Genomic DNA, 25,929 nt, shown 5'->3' on the forward strand with positions numbered 1-25,929 from the left:
CAGGCATAAAAAGCCAGACAGCCAATAAACAACCTTCCCTACCTGACTAACGGCCCATTACTTTTAGGCTAATATCAGATGCCTTCCTTATAGGTTATGGTTAACTGTACTTTGGCTTCTGTATCACTCAGCAGACCACAAAAGTCTTTATGAACTCCAGCAAGAAAAAATTGTCTTGGACAGTTTGTCTCTATGAGAAACTATCCGGCATAGCCTGAGCTATATAAACATAAAACCCTCTGTTACCCTGGCTTGCACTGATGCTGCTAGCTGAAGTATCCTGAACTTAAATCTTGGACCATACTGGTTTGTAATTCGTAAAATTTGTAATTTTTTATTTGTAATTTGTGATTGTTCTGAGCCTGGTTAGCACTGGCACTAGGGCCTTTCTAAGACTGCTAAATAACAACATTATCTAGAAGCTGAATATGGTATGGGGCTGATTTGCTGCCCTCCCCTGCTGCGAAGTTTCTGGGGAGTATTCACATCTGTGTTTTGGGGGATTGGCCTTCCTTTTAATTTTCGTGTCTTTGCCCACGTGTCTTCTTCGCTGCCTGATTTGAGGGTGGCATTGCAGGGAGTTCCCTCCCAGCAGTAGCTACGGGGACGCAGGGGGGAAGCCGCCTGGCCTCTGTGCCGGTGAGGTGAGTGAGGTTCATGCGGTGCCGGTGGGTGCCGGTGCCGGCGGGTGCCGGTGCCGGTCGGCGCACCGGTCACTAGATGGCACCATGCGACCGGGCTGGGAGCGGGGCTGGCGGGGCTGGCAGTCGCCGCTCGGTAACGCCGGGAGGGCAGCAGCACAGCCGGCTGGCGCTGGCGCTTCCTCTCCCGTCGGTACCTCTTCCAGCGGGGCCGGGGAAGGGAGCGGGGCCGGGCGCTTGCTGCCTCCTCCCGGAACGGCCCCGGCAACCCCGGGCCCCCCAGAGCGTGAGTCCGCCGTGCCTGGAGTGAGCGCATGTCACAGGGAGGGCCAAAAGCTGGAAGTGTATGGGAGCAAAGTTTTTGCCAACACTTAATACATTCGCAGAAAGGTTTCTCACTCACTTGCTCAGGTAGAAATAAATTAGTTTGGGTCCCATCTTGCCAGCAATCAGTGCAGGTGAGCACTTAAATTCCCTTCCTCACTGCCAAAGGCGGCTTCTAGTATCAAAATTTTACATCGGGGCATATGAAAATGAGTGTCCTGTTTCTGAGCACATGTGTGTGACTGCAGGGCAGTGTGTCAGAAACATGCAGAAAAATGAAAGGGCCCTCCACTCCCTTCCTTCCTTCAAAAATGATCAGAGGGATGGAGCACCACTCCTATGAGGAAAAGCTGAGAGAGTCGTGGTTATTCAGCCTGAAGAAGAGAAGGCTCCAGGGAGACCTTATTGTGGCTTTTCAGTTCTTAAATGCAACCTATAAGAAAGATGAGGAGAGACTTTTTAGCAGGGCCTGCTGCGATGGGACAAGGGGTGATGGTTATAAACTGAAAGAAGAGAGATTCAGGCTGGATGTGAGGAATAAAGTTTTTACAATGAGGGTCATAAAATCCTGGCACAGGTTGCCCAGAGTGGTGGTGGATGCAACATCCCTGGAGACATTCAAGGCCAGGCTGGATGTGGTTCTGGGCAACCTGGTCTAGTGGAAGGTGGCCTTGCTCATTGCAGGGGGATTGGACTAGGTGAGCTTTGAAGGTCCCTTCCAATCCAAACTATTCTATGATTCTATGATTCCCCTACACATCCATCACAAAGGTGAGGATGGGCATAGCAGCTGGTTTAGATGGCATTAGCCAGTTTATTTACATATGATTCAGAACATACAAAGTTGGAAGCTGAAGAGTATGTTCATATTGTCAAAATGTTTCCGTGTTTGCTTCTGGACTTCTGGCAGGCTGCATGACAGGAGCCTCTGTTCCAGTGGTATCCAGGAGTGATATTATGACCTTAGCATGTGTTGGTACACACCACAGGGTGGTCTCAGAGCACATGAACTGTTTTTCTTTAGGATGAGATAAAGAAATCCTTATGCAAGAGGCACAGAAGACACACACACCAAACACATTATCTGCTGCAACTGTTCGGGTCATGTAGTGATAGGACAAGCGGGAATGGCTTTAAACTGAAAGAGGCTAGATTTAGATTAGATATTAGGAAGAAATTCTTTACTGTGACGGTGGCGAGGCACTGGCACAGGTTGCCCAGAGAAGCTGTGGCTTCCCCATCCCTGGCAGTGTTCAAGGCCAGGCTGGATGGGGCTTTGAGCAACCTGGTCTAGTGGAAGGTGTCCCTGCCCACGACAGCAGGGTTGGAACTAGATGATCTTTAAGGTCGCTTCCAACCCAAACCACTCTGTGATTCTATGATTCAGTCCCCAGGCAAAGATTAGAGACTAGACTGAAGAAACACCCCACCTCCACCCACCCAACACCCCCCCCCCCCCCCAAGTTTTAGTTGCTGGGTGGAAGAGAGTTAATTATCCTTTATTTATTTAAAAGTTATGTTTTCTATATTCATGAAAAATCGTACTCAGTGGTGCACAGAGATGGGTGATAAATGCTATGAAGCATTCAACAACTTGGTGGGTGAGCATCCAGCACCTCCTTACTAGAAAATATCCCAGGGTTGTTGCTAAATAAATTTGAAGTAATTTGCAAAGTCCAAAATCGTGGAAGCAGGAACTGCCAAATTTGGGTTTCCTGCATTACTTTCACTCCTGCTGTCTGAGCTGTCTGCTACAGTCATGGCTGGGAAATGGATTTCATGTGATATTTCCGTGACTGTGCTGCAAATGCCACAAGGAGGATGTAATGAAACTTCCCAGGCAACTGTGATTAGGGTATACTTTAACTGCTCCAAGGGTCTGAATTTTTGCTGTAGCTTTATATCTTTCAACTGAGGGGCTTTGGGTGAAATGTCATTCTGGTTTTATTAAAAATAATAAAAATATAATAAGCAGTTAAAAAAAAAGTTTCAGCAAGATTTCAGCAGGACTACTTAATGTGCCAAAAATTAAGCATGTTCATAAAATATTGTTGAATTTAACCTTTGTTTTTATGCTCTGAATGATTTTTTATTGGAAATTATATTGAAATTATATATGAAATTTTATTGAACAATAGTGTTAGTGAAATATTGCTCAGCTTTCCTATCTAGGTATTTTGAAGGACCGTAGTAAATACAGAATGGAGCCCTATGTTCAAACTTATGCTTAAATATTTAAGCTGTCTCTGTGCTCCTTTATTTAACTGGGTGTCTTATTGTGGTGGCTTTGAATTGCTCGAAAATGAGTAAAAAATACTGTCATTTTTCTAAATGCTTTGTATTTAGTGAATATAAATTGCAAATGAAATCTTAGCCTCTGAGCCTAATTTGTAATAGTCAAGGATATGAGACAAACAGATTGTTTAAAAAAGGTTTCTTGTGTTTTATTCTTAAAGATGGATTGAAGGAAATATGTTGAAGGCAAGTTGTGCCAGCACTGCGTAACCTGCTAGTATCTTGGAGATTATTTCTGCTGGCTTTGTGGGCCTTTTCAGTGTAATACTTGAAAATGCTAATTAATTTCAGGATTGCTGTGTGTGTGATATGCTTTGACATACACAGCAAATTAATAATAATATAATAATCTTTCTAAAAGAATTTTGAGAGCAATTTATAGTTCATGCCAGATGTCAGTTGACTGAGTAATTTAACACACTTGTGTAACTGAAACGTAATAGCTTTTGCGAGCTTGCCATGCTGCTTATGGATATGAATGACAAAATTTATGGGTTTTTAGCTATGTGCATAATCTGAAAAATTCAGTCCCTGTTGCAGGGAATAAGCAGTATCACAAGTGAATGTGTTTTAATCATCTGAAACATATAGCCCAAATACTATTTTATTTGTTTAAACCAGGAAAAGACATAATTCCTCTAAAGGAAGTGCTGTGAATTTAAGACCAAGAAAATTGGTTTTGTCCTATCGGTAGCTGCAGAGACCGCATCTCCATAAAAGTCATTAAAGCTGCAAAGACAGCACTGTCAGCTTAGAAATTGCACTAGAAGGTCTACTAAGCCTCTGGCCCTGTAATCAAAAGTGTTTCTTCCTATGTTTGTGCCAAGTGTAATGACCCTAAATCTTTCAGGTTTTAGACCTGGATGTGACCTGGGAGTGGGGGTTAAGTAAACCAGGAATCCACCTTGCCAGAGCTGAACTGCCTAGAAACAATTCAGCTAGACCTGGATCTCCTCTAGAGTGGGTAGAGAGAGACAGGCACTTCTAGGAGGAGGTTCACCTCTAAGAAGTAGTTGGTGGATGAATTGCTCCTTGTAGAGAACAAAATCTAAGTAAGAAGAATATCTATCGTTTCATGCAAATTATGGTAAACTATGGAACTAAGTGGAGGATGTTCCCTTTACCTCCCAGGAAAATGACAGTTTCACAGTCATCCTGCAAGTTATGACACTGAGCATTTTTAATTTGTTATAGTTTTACAAGTAGATGTACTTAGTTGTTTTTGTTTCGCCCTTTAAAGCAAAGCTCTAGGTTCCTTATAAGGAACCTATATAAGGTTCCTTATAAAATGTCTTAGAAGCTCATGTCCATAGTGCACTCTAAAATGTGATGGTTCATCTTAGGGTATTGGCCCATGAAAGCCTGGCTTTCCACTCCGCTGCCGACTCCATCTCCATCACTGCTCTTTTTCTCTCTGAGAAAGGATAAGCCATGCAAGGAGTCATTAAGGTAAAACAAATGTGGAGCCTGTTAAGCTCAATTAAATGGTGTAACTACTTTGGAGTGTAAGGAAAGGAGTTGCAAGTTCAGTTCCTGCCTGACTGTCATTGGTTTACTTCAGCTGAGACTCTGTAATCCCAGCTCCTACAGAAACTGAGTGTGGTGGATTGAATCCTAGGTTTTATTTCCTTTTTTTGTTTGTTTTTGATTGTTTCATGTTTCTTTTTTAAAGGGTGTTAATTCTTCCCATTTAGTCTTAAACTAGCATATCCTGAGAATATTACACACAGAAATTTCCCACACATGCAGTTAGAGGCCCAAGCACATCTTTGAATCAGAAGTCAAAGGTAGAAGCAAGGGAAAGTGAGGGGAGGAGGACTGGAAGTGAATTGATTTTATCAAGAAAGGGTGAGAAGTCAGTGAGTGGTACAAGACCACACTATCAGCTCCACTTGCTCTCCTGCACTAAAATCCCACCAAACTAGAAGAGCTGTTACTCAGATGCACAAGCAAGAGGGCACATGCCATCCATGATGTCTCCAAGAAACCTTACAAGTATTAGGAATGTGCTTGGTCGTGATTGCTACTTACCATAATTTCCTTCAACTCCTCATAACTTTAGTATGTATCTGTTTTTTCATCTAAGGTTAGTAGTCAAGAGGCCTCTGAGTGTAGCCCCCACACACAGTAGCAGGGAGGGACTTCGGCCTTGAGGACCTTACAAGGTTGAGATAAAAAAAGAACAGTTGCAGTGTGTGCTCAAACTGTTTAATGAGTCATTTTCCACTTTTTTTCATAGGAAACATTTGGCATTGTTATCCTATTGACACATACTTTGGTAAAATTCAGGACTCTCAGCAGGTTGGCTAGAAAGCAGTGTTTCTCATCAGTAACCAGTGAGGAGCTGATGGGGATCTATACATGCTCTGTAAGCTGATCACAGACAAGAGCTAGGCATGCATTCCTATGCCCAAAAGCAAGGGGTCAGTATGGGGAAAGTAAGGGTTTTATGTTGTAAATGCTACTCAAATTTTATTGGCTTGTCTATGAAACTGATCTCAACACCATAGCAGGAGGCAGTCTGTCTTACTTTTTCTCCTCAAAAAACTATGCTCCAGAGAATGAAATTAGGCCCTGTGCATAAGCGCTGTAAATCTGTAGTGCCTATAAACCTATATGTTCTCACCATACCTGATAGACAGATTTTAGTGGTTTTACATGAGATTATCTAGGCACTGTTGATATGAGGGATAGCTAAAGCTCTGGCTCTGATGTCTTCATCTGAGGAGGTTGGCCAGAATCACAGTAAAGCTGAGTAATTTCTCAGAATTGCCTCAGAAAAAATTCTCTGAGGCAAGAATTGTCTTTGATTGATTGAGGATCTTAAACCTAGCTCAGAGTCTCCTCTCATGAAGAGAAGGATATTTTTTTTTCCTGTCTGCCTGAGACCAAAAGACATAGGGAGTAGACCCATGGTCTACAGGCAGGGCTTTGGTTGGCTTTGGTTAGCTTCTGTTGCTCCAGATAGCCTTTATCTTGTTTACATCTTCCTGCAGACTTGAGTGAAGTCAGTAGAGATGCATATAAGTACATCAATGCAAACTTTCTTCTGCGTAACAAAGAAAACTTAAAACCAATCTGCATTCCTTGTAACAATATCTATGTTGGCTTAAATTACAATGTTACAGGATTCTTGTTAGACACAACATGAATGATAGTTTTGATAACAGGCTTGAAAAGCTGCCTGATGTAAGTCATGCCTTCTACGTTATTCTGACTGGAACCGTGTGCTGTGGCTGTAAGAAGTAATTTACTAATTTATTGTAACAGCCCATTTAATGGAACTTTAATGAAGAGCAGTCCTTAAGGCAATTTTAGGTTTCATGTGTGTAGGAGGAATATTGGATCGACGTCATCTTTAACATTTTTAGCTTGGGATTTTTATTGGTGTGTTAGTAGAAGGGCTGTGTTTCCAGTCTAGTTTTGTGTGCAGTTTCTCAACGGACAAAGACTTGCCAAATGCTGTCCTTGTAGCGGGAGAGGCTATGTGAGTAGCTGCAACGTCAGACTAACCATGGCTTGCAATGGCATGTTTGTTTTTTCACTTCTGAGAGGAGAGAGGCTGTATTGGATTTAAGAAGACTGTATTAACAAAACTTAGCAGGAGTAAGGTGCTCTCTTGGCTGTGTGTTTGTGTGTATGTGTGTATGGTGGCTCACCTCCACCACCTCCCCGCTGAACAACATAGGAGAAGTGTAATTTTTTTCCTCTGGTATGAAACAAGTATGAAATTGAAAATCTTAGCACTTTTTATTTATTTATTTATTTCTAGTCAGCCCTACTTTATTAAGCTAACATATTTATACAAAATGGGGAGCTCTGAATTTGACTAGGGATGTCCCTAAGATCGCCACTGCCATTATAAAGCTAAAAATCTAAAAAGAGGATAAATTCCTTTTGTGTGGCAAGTAGAGCTGGTCAGATTTACATATCAAATGTGTTTAGAACTTTTTTTTCTTCTAAGCACTCCTGAACTAAGCTGGTTGTTCAGGGCATTTGTTAAATTATGTCACTTGGGAGGTGCAGATAATTCCTAAGCTGTTGTAAAGTATGACCAGTTATACATAAATTTTATAAAGTCCTGTATGCCTTTTCTCAGTGACAACATTGCTTTTTCCCCACCCCCTTACACAGTTCCCTGTTGCTTATACCTTCTTTGTGCTTTTGTCCTTACGCAACTACAACTGGTTGTGATAGTATTTGCTGAATTACAGGAGAAAAATGCCAGGGTTTCAAAAGAGCTCTCCAAGTTATGAGCAGGCCCTCAAACAGGAGGTTCCCGTTGCAGCTCCAAAGCTGAGGAAGCACTGGGAAAAGGGGAATGCACATCTGGGAGTGCTGATGCAGAAAGTGGCAATGCCCTTACCCTGCCACTGTCTGGAAGAGAATAGTATCTAGTTCTGCACTGGAGCCCAACTGGGATTACTGATGTGGCAGTCAGGCTGCGAGACTGGTGGACGGTTCTCCTCCCGTGCTGCGTTGGCCACGAACTGGGCTGTTTCCACAGCCCTTCTTTGTACCACTGCTGAAACGCTTGGTTATCAAATTCATCCCATTTTTTAATTTAACACACATGCTTTTTGCAGAAAAGACAGATAAATGGTGAAGAATGTTTTAGGAAAATCTCTGTTCACACTCATGGAGCCTTTTCGGACTGAGTCTTCAGGAAAGAGAGGACACTTTGCATGGGCAAACACTGATTTGTACCTCATACACACACATACACAGATGTGTGCATGCTCATATGCACATACCACTTGTGATCAGTTCCAACAACTATTCACAATGCAATCAATAGTCACAAAACTGCAGCGGCAAACCAGAAGATGAATTGTGTGTTGCTATGGATATAATGGTTTGCCTAGAAGAGCAGATCAAGTTTTCCAAAAAAATTACTGATGTAGAGTGCTAGAGGTCAGCTCTTTCATTGTGAACCTGATTTTCTGAAGTGGTGTGCTTCTGAAAATGAGGCTCTTCAAAGCCATCTTAAACCTCGACTATCAAAAATACGAAGCTGTCTTTCTATGTCCTACTATTTGTCATCTTAGTGGTAAAAGCAAAGAAACGTGAAAGTATCAGAGCAGCACTGCACTGTAAACACATACCAAATTGATTGTTTATTAAGGAATGTTTATTAATACTACTTTAAATTATTAAGCTGGTTCAAGAAGTCACTTACTTTTAAGAATATACTTAAGTGTATGCTTAAGTACTTTCCTGAACAGAGATGTTTTTCTAAACTGATTCAGTAACAAAGGAACTGGATTAGAATTAAGGGTAAACACCAAGGATGTCTTCAGACACCAGTATGTTAACTATAGTGGAAGCACTTTTACTTAAATGGAAAGAACAATAGAAGAAAACATAGACTGAAGTATTGTGGAAGATTTTTTTTCTCTTCTTTCAAAAATCCAGAATTTTAAAGCTTCTCTAGACCCCTTTGTTCTAGTAGATGTGTTCTAAATTTATGTGTATATACATATACAGACACTTCTATGTACACAGATATGAACACACACTATGTGCATACGATGTTCAAATGTAACACATGGGAATAAATAAGGATGTAGCCTGCAGACATGATGCTGCAGCCTGAAGAGGTGGGACCTGGCAAGAAAATCTGCCTGTATAATAGTACTTCCCAACAGTATGCTTGACCAAGTTGTCCAGATCTCCCCCTTCTGAACCACTTTCAGCCACGCTAATAACAAAAAACAGGGAAAATCACAGACTACACAGTTTATCCCATTGCTAGAGTGGACTGGGACAGTTCTTCACACTAAATATCCAGATTTTCTCATTATGCACATCCCAGTCCCCAGAGCCCTCCTTAGAAGTCTATTAGCAGCTCTGATCCCTACAGACCTCTTAAGCTCCATCTCTGCCCATACAGAATTTAGAAAACATGTGGCTTTGGATAATTGCCCGTACATTAGGCTGTCCTGATTAAGCAGTCCCTACTGTCCCTACTTTGCTATAGAGTTGCATCATATGTGTAGTGGAGAGCAGTGAAGAGAATCATACGAATTAGATCCTGAAAATGTGATGTTTGTAATGTTGTTCCTTTGCCTGGCCAGTGCTTGAGCTGCAGAAATACTTGGTATGGTCTCTTCTTAATCACTTCCAATGAGAGAGCTTCTGTAGTAACCAGTACTGCTGTGCTCACAGCTTGCTTTCGCTGGGAACTGAGAAACTTTAGCTGGAACTTAAATAAGCTATACTAGTGCTTCCCAAAATCCAGCACTGGGGACACAACCTGCTAAAGGGCTGTGCAACGTATATATACATATACTTATCCACTCTTGCCAGGACAGGCAGATCTCAAGAGCTGTAGATAGGTATCACTGAAGCCTAGACTAAGTAGCAGAACTGGGCTTACCAGTAAGTTATTATCCCTGGAGTTCTCCATGGTGAGAGCCAGACATTAGAAGGAAGATTATAAATACTGTTGAATTTAGATGCCAGTTGTCTGGCAGTTGCTGTGTCTCAGGCTGCTGGCATGATTCTTCAGGTCCCCCATGCTGTGCTGTCTATTACATCGCATTCAAAAGGAAAAAAAAAACCAACAAACAACTGTGTAAATAAACTTCTTAAAATTACTTTTTCTTGCTTCAATATCTCAGCACCCCTGAGTTGGTATATTGAAATAATAAATTAGGATCCTGTCCACAAAGATGTGATCTCTTTAGAGATGCAGATTTTTCCCATAAGCGATGATGTTTTCCAAACATCTTTTAAATAATTCATAGTCAGAAACCAGAATGTGGAAGACTTTTAAGTAAAGAGTGTCAAGTCACTTTTCATTATTCATCTTGGTCATACTGAGTTCTTGCTGTGCATTTTTCAGTGTTTTATTTTTCTGAAGCTGCTTGTTTGGGAGAGCTCAGACAATTTTTGGCCCTGTTAAGAATACCTTTTTCATTAGATTTTCTCTCTCTGTTAGGCAAACTGAAAAAGGAGAAAATTCAGTTCTGCTAAATCAGCTCTCCAGAACCTCTCCAGCACTCCTTAGTTTGTTTCTCCAGAACCTTCAGAAAACATTATCTGTTGGTGTGATATCTGCTAATTCCTCACTACCATCTCAATTACTTTCTGAACGTGTCGGCTCTTAGTAGGAGTAGGAGGGCATGGCAACTCTCTATGCAACTGAGACATTTCAGCTCCAATCCATCACACCTGGGAGCAGAAGGTTCATTTCACCAAACTTTACTCTGACACTGAACAGTGTTCATGGTCAAAATCCCATCTTATCATTCTCAGCCAGAAGAGCAGTGGTTGTAAGCAGGACAGTTTCTAAAATTAAGGAAAATGTAGGAACTGTGCTATAGGATGCAAACTCTGAAGCACAACAGGGAAACACAGGATTTTGGATGGGGAACATATGCAATACTGTCATGAATTGTATTGATTTGCATTACATTAATTAATAACTGTATATGAAACACTAACTTAATGCTTCTGTATAATTTTAGGAGATTCGAAGCCAACTTTCTACTGCTCATTCTGTAGGGATTTTTCAGAAGAATTTCAAAAGATCAACCATCTTTTTCACTGATAAGGCTGTGCTGGTTTATCTCAGACATCTGTAATTGCTATATAAGAGTCGTTACTGCCTTTTCCCTGCCTGGATTCAGCTACTGTTCTCCTTCTTTATTGGTCTTTCTAAATTCCAGGTCTGGACATATATAAGCAGAAGGGAGGATTTGTCCTCCCATTCCTTAGCAGCCTCTCGTATCCCCTCCTTCATGGCAGGCTTTGGGCTGAATTGCAGTCCCAGCACTCAAGGTTTATCCCTGTTCACCATCTCCTCTGCCATTCATCCTGTTTCTTCAAGGAAGAAATATGCTGTGGTCAGGAATCCAGCAGACACAGATTCCTCTGACATGCTCAGTAAATGTTTTGGTTTTCAGCAGGAAAAGGCTCTTCAAAGGCATTCCTTATCCACTTGAGACCTGTCTGTAGTTCTTGCTTACTGGACAGAACTGTTCTTACTTTCTCAGATGATGGGCCCTTAAATAAATGGAATGAAAACATGTGCATGTGAAGACATAAAAATCGAGTGATTTTTGTGTTTGCCCACAAAATGTTAATGTTTGCTGGAAAGAAACTTGCTTGTACAAGCATCTTAAGCTGAACATAAAAGGCTGAGCATATGCAATTGAAGGAAATGCATTGTAAATAAAAAAAAAACCCAACCCCCAAACTATGTAATTTTCACAGTTCTTGTGCTCTTTGAACTATTTGTCTCCTTTCTGTGCTTCTTCGTATTGCGGTATAAACTGCTGAAGTTGCAGAATTATTTCTCTTCACTTAATACTGCATGGAATCTCAGCATTCATTTCTACTCAGGACCAGTTGCAATCTTCCTAATAAATACTCGGTTTCTGTGTTCCCCTAATATTCCAGGCACTTTTGCAGTTTCTGTGCAGACGAGCTTGCATAGTCTTTCATCTTTGCTTCTTCACATCCATACATGAACCATAGAAGAGCTGCCTTCTTGTGGGTTCATGTTTTATATCTGGAAAGGCAGAAGTGTCTGTAGTTTAAGGTGGCAAAAACAGTCAGGCATTTTCAGGTCTAACCTCTTGTTTTCCTGTATTTAGGATTTCTTCAAACTTTTGCAGCCTTAGGTGGCTTTCCTCTGGTGTTTGCTTTGTCTCCAAAATTGAGGGAAAATAAAAACATTTTTATTATATGAAGGTTATGTATTGCTGAAGCTTGTAACATGAGGTAACATACCTTTTTGGACTGCCAATTGTTTGAAAATGGTTTAATGATAATATAGCTGATACCTGGGGTATATGTATTTATCCATATTTTTGAATCTATATATGCCTGCGTGCGAATCACCATGCTGGCAAAATCAATATATCTGAGCTCCAATATGCACTTAATCATAAACTCCCAGAAATTGTGGTTCTTTCATTACCTGCAGTTAGTAGAACATAAAACTGGTTAAATGTTCTTCTGCCAGCCCACAAAATCTATAAACAGATTATCTTTGCATTTTCCTTATCTCTTCACTTAAAATCACAAAAAATAATAAAGATAAAAGCTTTAGAATCTCTTGATTTAGAGAATTTATTTCCAGCAATGTTAACAAAGCCATAACATACCCTGATTTTCTGTTCCTGTGAGCTTACAGTATTATTGACAGCTTGAAGTCTATCTCATTATGCAAGTTCTGCATAATGACTAAAGGAACACTTCAAAGCAGAACAGAGGGTTATTTGTAGAGCAGTGCATTTAGGATATTTTAATAATTTTTTTTAAAGAAGAATATGCTGATTCACTGAAACCAGTGAAACAGTACAATTTGATAAGTTACCCAACTCAAAAATACCTTGAATTAATGGATTAAAACATCTTGTTTTGTACGTTTTCTTTTATTTGAAAATATTTCTCTTTCCTTCCCTTTCTCTGTTTCTCCCTGTTTCTCCTTGATTCTCTCTGTTTCTGTCTCTTCCTCTCTTCCACTTTTGTACTCTCCCCTCTTCTTGCTCTTTTGCTCTCATTCTCTTTATCTTTCTCTCATTCCATCTTTCAAAACAACCTTTTATTTTATAACTGCCATAGATTTAGAGCTCAGAAATATATGTAAAATATTTTGCTTGGTCCAGGCTGAGATCTGTTCTATTTTTTTTTTTTTTTTTTTTTTGAGATTTCAACATGTTAAAAGATCAGAATAATCTTCCTAGTAAATGAATTCAGTAGCTTGCTCTTAAAATCAGATTTTTTTCCCCTCCACCACTTTATGAGAAGACTGTATGAATTTACTTCCCTTTATGCTTAGACTAGTTTGGGATTTGTTGATTTCCCACCCCCCAAGGTAATGTTAGTGGTAGCATCCTGTAGTACAATTACTTCTTTGCCTATCCCAGTGTTGTTTCTTCTTGGGTATTTGCCAAGAGCCATCATACCTCTCCTCTGACTTCATTTTGCTGAGCTCACAAATCAAGTTCTGGCTGTCACCTCATGGACCGGAGGCTTTTCATCCTCTTTGCTGTCTTGGCAGCCTTTTGTCTGACCATGACTGATCAGACTGTAAATAATATTCCCAATGAAGTCTTGCCTGCGCTGAGGGTTATAGCATAAAATAATTTCCTCTAATAACATCCCACTGGCTTTTTTCTTTCTATGTACATATCACACACCTAGCATACAGATATTGTGCAACCAAACAATACCTTAAGTCTTTTTCCTCCCACTGCCTCCAGCCATTTGTAGTTCTAACTTAGAACATGAAACAGTTCAATTAATTCCAGAATGTGATCTTCCACATTCTTATGTGACATTTAATTCTATTATTCCCGATCCTTAAAGTCATTCTGTTCGTTCTTACATAATATTTCAAAAGTCCTTCCTTCTTTTTCATAGATCAGGTAAAGTATTTCTGGGCCATCTCTACTATTATACATTTCTTCTCTTAATACAGAATTAATACTCTGTTTTGTTTATATATAATATTAGGAAGCCCCTGGATATGTTTAATTGACTGCATTAAGCATATAGTATGAACACTGGCCTTGGTCATACCCGTTACTCGTGTGAGTAGTATGAACCTTCAGGTCAAGTGGATTCAACAGCCCCCAAGTGTCTGCCTGATCCTGGCAGTCAGGGGGGACTCTGAGCACAGGAGAGCTCTTTCTTACCCCAGTATGGAGCTGCAGGGCCTGAGTACAGCTGGGGACTGCAGTATGTACTGGAGTGCCATCTTAAATCCAGACTTCATGTAGGGAAGGATGGAATTCCTTTTCAGACATGTATTGCATCCTACGTGCTTTGAATCTTCACCCTGCACGTTTAAGCCTTGTCCTTGGTTTTAGGATTGCAAAATCCTGCTAAAAAGTTAAGCTTACTAAAATCAAGTTTGTGAACATATAAGTGCAGAAGTTCTATCTGAACAGACACATATGTTGTTTTGATTTTGTATTGACCATGGTAAAATCAGCAATTCCTTCTTCTTATCTGACAAGTTAAAAAGTCAAGATTTCTATGTATTTCTTAAATACTTGTGACCTGAAACCTATACCTGGTTTCATGGTTTGACTAAGGCAGGGAATCTGACATTTTAATTGCTTGAAATTGAGCAAAAGAAATTCAAAGAAGGAAAACCCTCTGAATTTTCTGCTTTCTTTGGGGGGTTTGGCACTCTTTTAGAGGAAATTACTTCTTATGTTTGGCCTTTCTACAGAAGAGAAATGAGGAACTATAAATCTTTAAAGTAGGTCAACATCACACTAATTATTGCTTTAATTAGTGACAGCAACATCATTATTTTTTTATTTTGTTTAATTTAACAGGAGTCAGAGATATCCCAATTTTGCTAATTTGAAAGAAGTTGTGTCTGTGGTTTTCAATGGACTTCACCCAGTCTGTCAGATTACCTGGAAGTATACATGGTAAAAAATTTAAAGGTTGTACCTTTAGTTTTCCAGTCACAGCTGCTCTTTTCATTTTATCCACGGATGTTAATAGACTATGTATGGTCTAAAGAAAGAACAAATAGCAAAATGTTCTTAATAAGGTTTGAAAAACAACAGTGTGAAGAAGGTAAGAGCTTTTCACAGTGACCTGTACTCTCACTAAAAAATGTTCGCTTGGTTGATTGCCTTGTACTCTGGACGTATAACAGTAAATCAAACCAAAAATCTTTCAATGGTCCAAAAATACCTTAAATACCTCTAATACATCTAGTTTGTGAGAGCTGAATTATGTATGGAGGAAGCTTTAGGTTCAGATTTTTTTTACGCAGATTATGTAAAATGACATATCACAGTGATGTGTCATAACCCTCTGAAGTAGGGAAGACCTATGTATGTCAGTTTTTTTCATGTTCCAAGCACTGTAAACATAACTTCAAAGAATCCTGTAATTCTTTGCTAGAATTTCTGAGAAATTAATGCTATTGCCTTGCTTTATAACTCCTTTACCAGCTGCATTTCTTCATTAAGATCAGTTTAAATGTGCACTAGTTAGTTGCTGTGCATAGAACATTGCAGCTTGTATTTTCTTGTACAGAACACTTACACAAAACAAAAAAAGTCATCGAGTTAACAACCTTACATTACATTTTAAGTACTTTTTTACGAGTATTAAGTGTGTATTTAAGTTAATATTATTTAACGTGCAACCTGTACTTCACCACCTAATAAACAGATTTACTTTAATACAGTGAATTATAAACTAATCTCCACATGAACAGTACATGAAGTTAATCTGGTAGTTTCCTGGTGCTAATCAAATTGTCCTTAAGATACACTTTCAAATATTTTATAGTAAGAATATATTTCAAGTTTTGGTTTTCTTCCCTGTTTTCTGATTGTGGGACTACTCTAGTCATATTTTTTTAAGACTGCTTCAGACACACAAATATTTAATATTGAGAAGTGCTGTGCCCTTAATACCTGCTATGCTATCAAAGCAGTTCCTGATTAAGAGAGAATTAATTCATGTTAGACTGCAAATTACTATCTCTATTATCTCACTCCTCAGTTATTGTGGCGATTTATCAGTATCAGCGGAGCTAAGTAATGCAAAAGGAATGTAACGAAGTTTGTGCAGAGGGTGAAGATGAATCTCATGCCATACCTTGCTGACTGGCTCATCCACTCTCCCATACTGTGGCAGTTGCAGTTGCACACCAGGTCTAGAAGCGCCAGATGTGGAGCTTTTCCCCTGCGTCTTTCAGTGGAGGCACCAGGGAAGATCCTGCTGCTGGGACAGGCTCTGCTGGGTGAAGGCAGTGGGAGAGAGCTTGTTCTGCTGGAGGGCTTGCTTTGCTTGTTGCCTGACTTACCTGTGCACTATGCCTTTCTTGGCCACCACCTTGAGTACAGGAGGACAAGTGAAACCACATGAAATAATGGCATTTAGTCAGCCTAATTCATAGGCTTTATTTGAACTTTTTGAAGAATGTCACAGGGCGATAGCTTGACTTCACCTCTTGGTGTTTGTCCCTGAGTGAAACTGATGTCCCAGGCTGCCTCGACAGCTGTAGCAAGCAGATAGTAGCCCATTTCCCTTCATATTTTCACATCACAGCTGACACTCTACAGCACCGAATTTACAGGAGGGGTACAGCCTTGATTTCCACCGGGCAGGCACAAAAAGCTAACTTTTCACACTCACCACTGCGATATATTATGACGTGCATGTGACTTTTTAAAGCTATTGGGGTTTGGATCGGAATGTTGCTTCCAAATCCTTCACGCTTGAAGTTCCTCGAGTTCGGCCGAGGAGGAAGGGGCGGAGGGAGCGCACAGGGCTGCACGGGGATGCGCGGCCTCCAGGGGGCGCCGTGGGGCCAGAAGCTGCTCCCGTAGCTCCGGGCGGGAGTCGCTTCAGGAAGGAAGAAGAAAGAATAATTAAAAAATATGTATAGATAAAAATATATATAGATAAGAATATATACAAATATAAATAAATAAATAAATAAATAAATAAATAAATGAAAGGGGGACGAGTGTGTGTGTCTTAACGCTTCTAACTGCAGGGGGGGCTGGGCAGGCAGTGCTCCCTCCTCCCCCTGGGAAGCCATGATTGAGTTAGCCTCGGAAATGAGGCTACCCTGAGGAAAAATTGCTGAGTGCAGGGTTTTCGTTCCGTTTTCAGAGCAAGGAAGGAAAGTGGTGAATATTAAATGCAGCTTACTTTCAGCCGCTGCCACCAGAACCTCAATATTCCTACTGCATCAATATGACATTCAGAAGGCGAAATGCAAGGCTCTGGCATGGTGTGGTGCATCACCCAGGTCTTCAGACTTTGCTTGCATCCATTTTTTATGTGCTACATCATCATCGCCACCATTATTACTGCTACTGCAGTTTAGAAGGCAGCAAGGTTCCCTGTCTCTGGAAGCTTTCCAAAAGAAAGCTCAATCTATTCTGAAGAAAGTTCCATTTCTTTCCAAACATTAAGAAATATTTTAAAGGCTACATTGAGAGATTGGCAGCGGCAAGTTCCTTTACATGTTTACATTTCTTTTGCTATGGAATAATATAATGTTTATAGTGAACCTTTAGCATCTATTTCCAAGAAAAAAAAAAAAAGGAGTGAGCTGTGGCAGGCACAGTGCCTCGATGCAGGGGTGGTCAGCTTACGTTTGTAATCCTGCAGTTTAGCTGAGTGCTGAGTGCTTCAGGTCACTCAGGACACATTACCTTTAAAAGCCCTCACTGCTCTTTACCTGTTTAAAGGTCAACCTCGGCTGCACCTCATCCTGGCTCACACACAAGCAGGCGAAGATGGACTTTCCTCTGATCCCTGCACAGCTCCCCTGAGATCCTGAAAAACTCTGGGTCTTACAAAGGACATATAAGGAAGAAGTAATGATGAATGAATCATGACAATCTGAGGCTACATAGATGAACACACACAAATGTGCATATGCATGTGTAGGTAGATGTATGGATGTGTACAGGTATCTCAAAGCAAGAAATGAGAACATCTATGCAATGCATCGGGAAAGACTTGGCGCCAACTCGCTGAGCTGGAAGGCAAGGATGGAGTAGTCTGTGTGTTTACATCTGGTCTGCTGGACCACAGAAGGATGATTACGCGGGGATGAAGAGGCAAGGAGACACTGCGGGAAGGGCAAGAATTGCTCCCTTTATCTCCTTGCAGAGAAGGGCGACCAGCCCCATCTGCAACCCAGTCTCTGGCAAAAAACACACTGCGATCAGTGCTGCCTGCTGAGTGCAAGAGGAAAGAGGGCAAAGCCCTCTAACCTCCGGGCAGATAGTATTGTTACCATTATTGTTCTTGTGGTTATCACTGTTACTTAGTCGGTTTGCCTTATCTAGTGCATGAGAGCATCCCCTGCTCTTGCCGACTGAGGCTGCCTTTTGATAGATGGCGGAGCAGAATTAAGCCACGGCAGATGGCTACGGATGGAGCCTGGACGGGAGTGGGACAGAGCCCCGCAAGCCTGCTTCGAACCCAGCGCTTTCAGGCTGGGAGGGAGGCGGACTTGTCCAGGAATGCGCTGCGAGACAGCCCGGGGATACCGTTGGGGCAGTTGCCTCCACACCCCTGCCCTGTCTTGCCCAGCCCTGCCCGGCCCTGCCCGTTGCTCACTAAACTGCGCTCCAACCTGCTGGGATGCTGGGGTTTGATTCCGCCCGGGGTCGCTCCCGCAGCGCCGCCGGGAGCCTGGCCGGGGCAGGCGGTGCCGGCGGGCCGCGGCGGTAGCTCGGTGCCGCCTCCAGCACCAGGGACAGCGCCAGCAGCGGGGCCGGGCCGCTCCTTTGTTCCGCCGCCGGCGAGGCCCCGCGGAACAAAGGCTTCCGCCGCCGACGGCGCGGAGCCCCCAGCCTCTCCCTTCCCCTCCCCGTACCCTCCGCTCACCCCGCCGCCGTGGCTCCGCCACCGCCGCCACCTCCACCGAAGCCGCGTCTCCGGTGCCCCGGCAGCGCATGCACCTGCCACCTCGCACGCTGCGCCGCTGCCCCCGGCCGCCCTCCCCCCGCGTGAGCTGCCCCGCACACCCCCCGCTCCGCGCTCCTAAGCCGCCGCCTTGCGCCTCGCCCCGCACACAAAGACCGCACTCCGCTCCGCTGCCCTCCGCACTGCTCTGCGCCTCTCTCCCCCCGCCGTACCCCCCCGTGCAACCTCCGCACGCTGCTCTTCTTCGCGCCTCCTCACTGCCCCTCCGCACACGGCTCTGCTGTGGTGCCCCCTCCACCCCCGATACCCCTCGTCCCGTGCATCAACGCCGTACATGGCTCTGCCGGCCCGCGGCACAGACGCTGCTCCGCGCCCCCCTGCGCACTGCTCCGCAGACCCAGAGCCCGCATCCGGCAGCTTTCAGAGGCGCCTCACAAGAGAATGAGCCGTTACCGAGCTGGCATTCCTAGCTACCGGCTGCGCGATGCGCAAAGAACAATCCTCTCGATTACAATATTAGAAAATATATTTATTTCCCATTAATCGACTTTACATGGTTCAGCCCAGGAAAGCAAGAGGTCGAGCCGCCACTAACCTTGAAAAACCACCACGGCTGCCGAACCGCACCGGGACCCGCCACGGCCCCGTTACCTGCTGCTGACAGCTGCCCCGTCCTGTGGCAGCGGCATGTCCTCTCCACCGGGCTGAGCCGTTCGGTCCGACGGTCCTATTTAGTCTCGGTTTCCGTAGGTGAGTACAGGCTGTCGAGCTCTTTACTGCTTTGTCTCTCCCCCTTTTTTTAATTTTAATTTTTTGTTGTTAATTTTATTATTAACGTTATTATTATGTTATATTCTAGCGAGATCTTTCATGCTGCGTTGAGGATCCGCTCTTGGCATTCACCGCGTGCCTTAATTGTATGACATTAAATCAAGGTCCGCTGTGAACACGGAGAGTCAGAGCCTTGGAGCGCTCTCTCTCTCTCTCTCTGGAAGCAGAATAGCAACTGATCCCCGAAAAAAACCCGGTAATTTCCCTCCGCCCTAGTCCCAGCCTGGCCTGGGCTGCATGTAATTCATGCTTAAGTTTTCTTACTAGCCCGTCTGTTGTGTGCAATGCCCAGGAAGCTGTTAAATATGTATGTAATTGATTTTTAAAAAAGTAATTAAAAAAGGAAGAAAGAAAGAAATTAAGCATGTGCCTATTGCGCACTTCCAGGCTACTGCTTTAATTTCGCCAGCGTCTTCGCGTGATTTTAAAGGCAGGAGTTGGCTTTCTCCGGCTCGACGTCTGTGATTTGGCATCCCTGGCTGGGAGGGACCGTGTCTCTCCGGCTGCCCTGGTCCTGCGGCTTCGCCGGATGGCGGGCGGGGAAGCCCGCACCCCCAGAGCATCCCAGCTCCTCTCGGCCAGGGGGGGAGCAAGGGGCAGAAGGGGTCTTTCGACGGTGAAAAATGAAAGGGCAGGACGTGTCATCTTTCTTTGTAAAGTGGAAAAAAATTCAGCTCACTCGCACCTGCCCCTTTCCCGGGAGGGTCTGGGCAGCCCATCTGGCCTGCACTGAACGGGGCAAGTGAGGAAATGAGGGGTGAAGTCATTACAATAATAATAATAAAAAAAAAAAAATCATCCTAAGCTTTTTTTTAATTGTTATTACGCTTATTGCCATCTTTCACGGCTCAGGACGGGGACCATTCCTTTTCGGTGCCGCTGGCACGGCGGGGAAGAGCGGAGCGGCCAGGCACCGTGCATCACCCTCGGGCTGAACCCCGGCCGGACCCCGGGAACCGGGCGGGCTGACCTCGACTGCTGCCTCGGCCGCAGGGCCCGGGAGAGAGAGAGGCGGCGAAGTGGGCTGCGCTGCGGTGGCTGCCGGGTTCCGGCGGAGAGCTGGCCTTCCCGGAGATTTGTCCAGTAGCTTGCCGGGGCATCCGGGGGCAACCTGGGCAGGGGGGTCCGGGTCCCCCCGGCAGCACAGCTCCTGCCTGCGGCCGCCTGGAAAACAGACAAAGCGAGAGCGTTAGAAAGGCAGGCGGAGAGGGAAGGGAAGGGAGAGGAAGGGAAGGCAGGCGGGGAGGGAAGGAAAGGCAGGCAGGGAGGGAAGGGCGCCGGGAGCCCGCACGCCGCGCGGTTGCCAATGACAAAAGGGAGAGAGGGGGGAGTCAGAGCAGGGGAAGGGCGGGGAGAAAAGGGGAAGGGGAGGAAGGGAAGGAAGAGAAGGGAAGGGAAAGGGGGGCCACACGGACTGACGCGGAGCTGGGGCCGGCCAGACCCGAGCCTCTGGGGCTGCTCACTCCGCAAGCGAGAAGGGACAAGACGGAACGCCCATCACCGCAGCGCCAGGGCGAGCTGGTACCTGGGTCTCTGCAGCGCGGTGGGAACCGGCCAGCCGCGGGCAACAGCAGAGAGCAACCTCCTTGCCCGCCGCTGCAAAAATCCCCACGAGCAAACGTAGGATGAATCTTAAGATTAAAATATATTAAAAAATTTTAAAAAGGAAAAAGAATAAAATGAAGGGAGGGGGGTGGGGGGCGGCAATTATTCCTTCTTTCTCTGCTTGAAGAACGTACGAGAGCAAAGAGCGAAATCCATGGTGAGAAATCCAAGCATCCAAGTAAAAATAAGCACTATCAACCCACTCCAAATGTTTAAAAAATCGTAATAAAAAAGAAAACGGTCAAACCTGCCGAGGGCTGGCGGCTCCTCTACCCAGTCGGAGCTGCGGAGCGCAGAGAGGAGGAGAGCCCTGCTAGCTGCTTTCGGGGGGTAGGACGGTCTCTCCCCCTCGCTTGCTGCTCCAGAATTAGGGATTAATGCCTCTCCAGCCAAACAAATAAGGCATCTGCCTTCCGTACAAGAGGATTACACGGGGTTGCTGACGTCACCAGCCAGGCAGATGTTGGCTCCCAAAGTCCTGATCATCTCCCGTGTCCTTGAAACCCGGCACAATCCCAGCCCCGCGCCGCCCGGCCGGGTCCCTGCAAGGTCGAGGGGGATCTGCTCGGAGGGGACCCCGCCGAGCTGCTTTCTCTCAAAACGTCCTCTCTCATCGTCAGGAAAGAAAGGTGTGAAAAACCGAGCCCAGCAGAAAGTTCAACCCTCCCCCTTCCCTCCGTCTCCTCTCCCCCCACTTCCCCCCGCCTTCCTCCCACCTCCCCAACCTCAATGTCACATGAATCTGTACAGTCATAGAGAGGAAGAGGAGCCCGCTCCCGGCTCACCCAGAGGCCACCCTCCCCTCACGGCAGCCGACCCCTCCTCACTGCGGCACCGTTGCTCCCCCCGGCTCCGCGCCCCCCTAACCTCGGACCAGGCCCACCCTGGACCCCAGCACAGGGCTGGGAGAGCTGTAGGGCCGGGCCCCTGTGGCCTTTGTTCCCGCTATGCCCGTCCCGAAGCTCAGCGGCGGGCAGAAGCTGGCCGTGAGGGGACAACCGGCTGCCGCGGCCACGGAGCTATGCGGGGGCCCTGCGGCAGGCAGCACCTAGGGCGGACAGCAAGCCGAGCCAGGCCGGGCCGGGCTGGGGCAGGCAGAGAGCGTGGAGGTCGCTCAAGGCCTCCCCTCGCCTTGGGGGGCAGGCGGGAGGCAAAAAAGTAGGGCTTTTTTCGTGGCTAAGGGACTTGCAGGTTGCGTTTGTGCAATTCTCAGGTGGAGGCACAGCAGCTTGTCACTCCTGGAGCTCGGCTCTGAGTTTGATTATAGCTGTTCTGGAGCTGTGGGGAGGGTTGGAAGTGCTGCAAACTGCATCTGAAAGGGGAATCCAATTAGAAGCGTGATCAAAATAAATAATAATAAAAAAAGAAATCTGCCTGAGACCCATGGTTGTTGCCTTTGCTGTGGCATAAAGTCCATGACTCATCATCGCTAGTCTCTTTGCATTAAACAATGGTCTCAGTCATCTCGGTATCGCAGAAAGGCAAACTGAATGATGTGACATAATGGAGCGGGATGAAGAAGAAGGGTTCGCCAGCACCCAGGCTCCTGTTGGGTTGATGTTGATGTTGTTGTTGTTCAAAGGAGCTGTTTTATAGATCTGTTCCATATTATCCTTGTCTGTCAAAGTGGCATTTAATTTTTCCAATTGTGGAACTTGGTCACTGATAAAATCAATTTAATTTACACCACTGTCATTCAGCTGATCAGAGCAGGAGACTTATTTTTGGCTCGGAGTTGAAGGGGAAAAAAGCAACCGTATGCAGAAGGGAGAGATCCATTTGCTGCTTTTGCAGGCAGTGAAAAGAGAAATCCCTAGCAGAGCATTTTAATAGTTTGCTCTCATGCAGGAGAGTTATAAATGCAATTTCTCAAGTCTTTTGTGTGGAAACTTGAGCAGCCACAAGGAAAGGAAAACAAGAAAGGCAGGCCAGATCAGTTCCCCTCCGTTTTGGGGGTAGGCCCCCTGATTCACGTCCTTTTCTCCCCAGGGTGATCGCCGGCCGGGCCCCGGCCGCACGCTCAGCCCCTGTCCATGGTGCTGACCGGCCGGAGGCTGAACGGCACTGCTCTCCGCGGCGTGCGGGCACTGCGCGCCCCTCCGCGCCCGCGCTGCCAGCATCCGGAGAGGCCAGGGAGCCCGCCGGCCCTCCCAGGACACTTCCAAAACCGCCTGTGCTTTATTAGTATTAATATTAATATTTTTAAATTCAGCACTTGGAAGGAGGTGAGGCAGGGTGTCCAGGAATTTACCTTTCTCAGGTTTTATTTCATAGCTCTCCTGTTTCAAAGCACTTTTAATCTCTGACGCCTGGGCAAGCCCACATGATACTGAAAAGTGGTTAATATTGGGCAACGGCCTTTAAACCTCGGACTTTCATTTGTTTCCTTAAACGGATTATGTGGAAATTCAGAGGCGGTTTTCAGTATCTGGTACCTGCCTACTGGCTCACCTGAAAAGAACTGACAACATTCCAAACAATTTTTTTCATTGCATGTTATTGCAGGAATAGCTTGCACGCAGTGGCTAAATACGGTCTAAAATCACATATTATGAGTACACGACCTCTTTGCGAGCCTAATGTTCTTTCTTGTTATGTGGCTACAGGCATAGGCACATACAAACACCCTCTCTCACACACACATACATGTGTGTATACATAAAGTTTAAACAATTTAGTGGAAAAGTCAGACCATTGCTCAACGGTTCACGAGTCTTTTCTCAGACGATCTTCCCCCTCCCCCCTTTGGCTAACGTTGCTCCTTCTTAGCATTTTAAAGCAAGGACAGGTCTCGGATTATTATTTCTTTCATCCCCCTCTTCTCATAACCTGCTCCCCTGAGCTGGATAACGCTGGTTAAGAGCAGCTGAAATAGCCGCAAGAGGCTCTGAATGCAGCAGCTTTAGGGATTGTGCGCTAGCCCTGCAAGGAGAAATGTGTGGGCTCTCTTAAATGCGAGGTACTGCCGGCAGGGGAAAAGGCAAAGCTGCAGCCATTCACACTTCGTGAGCTGGGAGACTTCTTTCAAAAGAGCCCTGAAGTATTTAGGATTTGGGGGAAAACCCTTGTACCGGAAGAAAATGGCCTAAACACAAAAGGACTCGCCATTTTCTCCTTCCAAAGCACAAAGCAGCTCCGCGGCTTCAGCACCACACAAAGAAAGCCCGGACCCTCTGAATTCTCTTACATTTTCCCCCACGATTTCAAAAGCCTTCCCCTCTAGCCGATCCGCTTTCCCAGGAGCGCTCACACAGAAAGAAAGAAAGAAAGGAGGAAAGGGAGGGGGAGAAAAGCGACCAGGCTAGGCGAGAGGGAGACAGTTTTGATCTTAGTTTATTTAAATCAAATCCTGCCAGCGAAAAGTACCGCTATCACATGTACACTTGAGGAGGGGGGAGGACGGAAATCCCCCAAATCCAAACCTGCCAGAAAGCTGGTTTGACCACCGCATTCCTTCAAGCTGGGTGGACTCGCGTAGCACCACAGAGACTCGAGCCGGGCCACACTGCCCGAGGATAAGAGTATACACACAGGGGCGCGCACACCCCCGTGAGAGGGAAAAAAAAAAAAAGATAAAAAGCATTTTCAGCCCAGCTGAAGCCATATATCGATGTCAAATATAGCCCTCTGTTCCCCGCTCCGCCAGCACCCGGCATTCCCTCGCGCCCGCGGGAGCTCCGCGCCCCCGGCTGCTGCCCTGCCGCCGCACTCAGCTCGGCGCGCCGCTGCTCGGCTCAGTTCAGCCGCCTGCCGCTCTCCCTCCCTTGGCTTTTATTTTCTTATTCAAGTAACTCGGCAGAAGACTGATAAAGAGCGGGTGACATTTAAGAATAATAATAATAAAAAAAAAGGAGAGTGGGAACAACAAAGAACCAACCAAACCCGAACACCCCCAGCCTAAACCGCAGCAGCCTCTCACTATCGCTCTGAAATGCAGCAAGAAATTTTGTACTTACAGCCAGCGCTAAAGTGAGTAATCCTCACCCCAGCGTGTTTTTTTATTTTCCTTTTCTTTTTTCTTTTTCTTTCTTTTCATATATATATAATTTTTTTGTCTGTTTGTTTTTAAGTACTTGTTTGTTCCCATCGTCCATGGCTCGGAGTGGATGCAAGCAAACCGGCCGGTTAACAGGAATGAAAATAGGAGTGATTTCATTGTGTAAATGCAGCGAAGAGACAGGATGCTGTGTTTCTCCTAATACTTTCTGCTTGGGAACCAGCAGCTCTCAGCGCAGGAAAGCAGGACTGTGTGAGTCTCCCCCTCCTCTCTCTCTCACACACACAGACACATGAACACGCACACACACACATACACACTTACTTTTCTTCTTTTTCCTTTTTTTTTTTTTTTTTCAAAGGAGGGCAGGTCGTTCCCTGAATCCCAATGAGTTAAGTCAGTCACTTTCCTTCACATGCATCACAGCCTCCTTAGAGCTGCAGGCACAAAAGAGCATTTAGCTGCCTCCAATTTGTGTAGAAGGCCTGTCCTTAATTTGGCTTTTCATTTTTTTTTGGGGGGGGGGGAGCTTGGTTATGTGTTTTTTTATAAAGTATATTTAAATCATGTATTTCACTCATTATAAAAATACCATGTCCCCAGCTTTGACGATTGAGCCACTAATTGCAACCTTTTAAGTAAATTCCTGAACTTACACGCATACTTAGCTGGTCTGCAGGTTCTTCACAAGAAATGGATGCACAGTATTTCTAAGCTGGGCAGATCCGCACCCTGCTTCCTGCAAAGGTCAGAGCTGTACAATCCACAATTACTTCCCAATGAAGTCTTCTATCAACAAAATCTCCTTGAAAGGATTATGGGCCTTTAAAAATAAAGCTTTAATCTTAA

At 44.9% G+C, this 25,929-nt stretch overlaps 2 long non-coding RNA genes across 2 annotated transcripts; both read right to left on the reverse strand.

Moving 5' to 3' along the window:
• Window positions 1-5,454: 5,454 nt before the first annotated feature.
• Window positions 5,455-18,451, reverse strand: LOC115616203. Its single transcript, XR_003994230.1, has 2 exons — window positions 17,449-18,451; window positions 5,455-16,601 (listed from the first exon to the last, which is right to left on the reverse strand). It is a non-coding gene; the product is annotated as an uncharacterized LOC115616203 (long non-coding RNA).
• Window positions 18,452-19,155: 704 nt separating this feature from the next.
• On the reverse strand, window positions 19,156-21,669 carry LOC115616996. Its single transcript, XR_003994471.1, has 2 exons — window positions 21,331-21,669; window positions 19,156-20,642 (listed from the first exon to the last, which is right to left on the reverse strand). It is a non-coding gene; the product is annotated as an uncharacterized LOC115616996 (long non-coding RNA).
• Between the last annotated feature and the right edge of the window lie 4,260 nt (window positions 21,670-25,929).

This window comes from Strigops habroptila, chromosome 1, assembly GCF_004027225.2.
Source record: "Strigops habroptila isolate Jane chromosome 1, bStrHab1.2.pri, whole genome shotgun sequence".
NCBI lineage: Eukaryota > Metazoa > Chordata > Aves > Psittaciformes > Psittacidae > Strigops > Strigops habroptila.